This window comes from Elephantulus edwardii, unplaced genomic scaffold (genome assembly GCF_000299155.1).
Source record: "Elephantulus edwardii isolate Elephantulus edwardi_28Jun2011 unplaced genomic scaffold, EleEdw1.0 scaffold00395, whole genome shotgun sequence".
Classification (NCBI taxonomy): Eukaryota; Metazoa; Chordata; class Mammalia; order Macroscelidea; family Macroscelididae; genus Elephantulus; species Elephantulus edwardii.
In genome coordinates, this window is record NW_006400145.1 from 1,231,594 (window position 1) to 1,231,920 (window position 327).

The window sequence follows — 327 nt, forward strand, 5'->3', positions numbered from 1 at the left end:
CAGTTTTCCCTGGGTACCTTTGAAAGATGCCTCTTTGTTGTTATCTGAGGTAACTTCCCTTGTGCGCCACTTTCAGGCTTCCCTTCCACCCAGGAGCACGCTTGTCACTGTCCCCAAGGGCCTCTTCCCGCCGGTTTTCCCTGGGTACCTTTGAAAGATGCCTCTTCGTATGCCAGGGATGCATCCTGTCTCCATACCTTTTCACCATGTATGCAGAGCAGATTATCTGAGAGGCTGGGCTCTATGAGGAGAATTGTGGCATCAGGATTGGTGGAAGATCTATTAACAATCTGCGTTATGCAGATGACACAACCCTGCTTGCTGAAA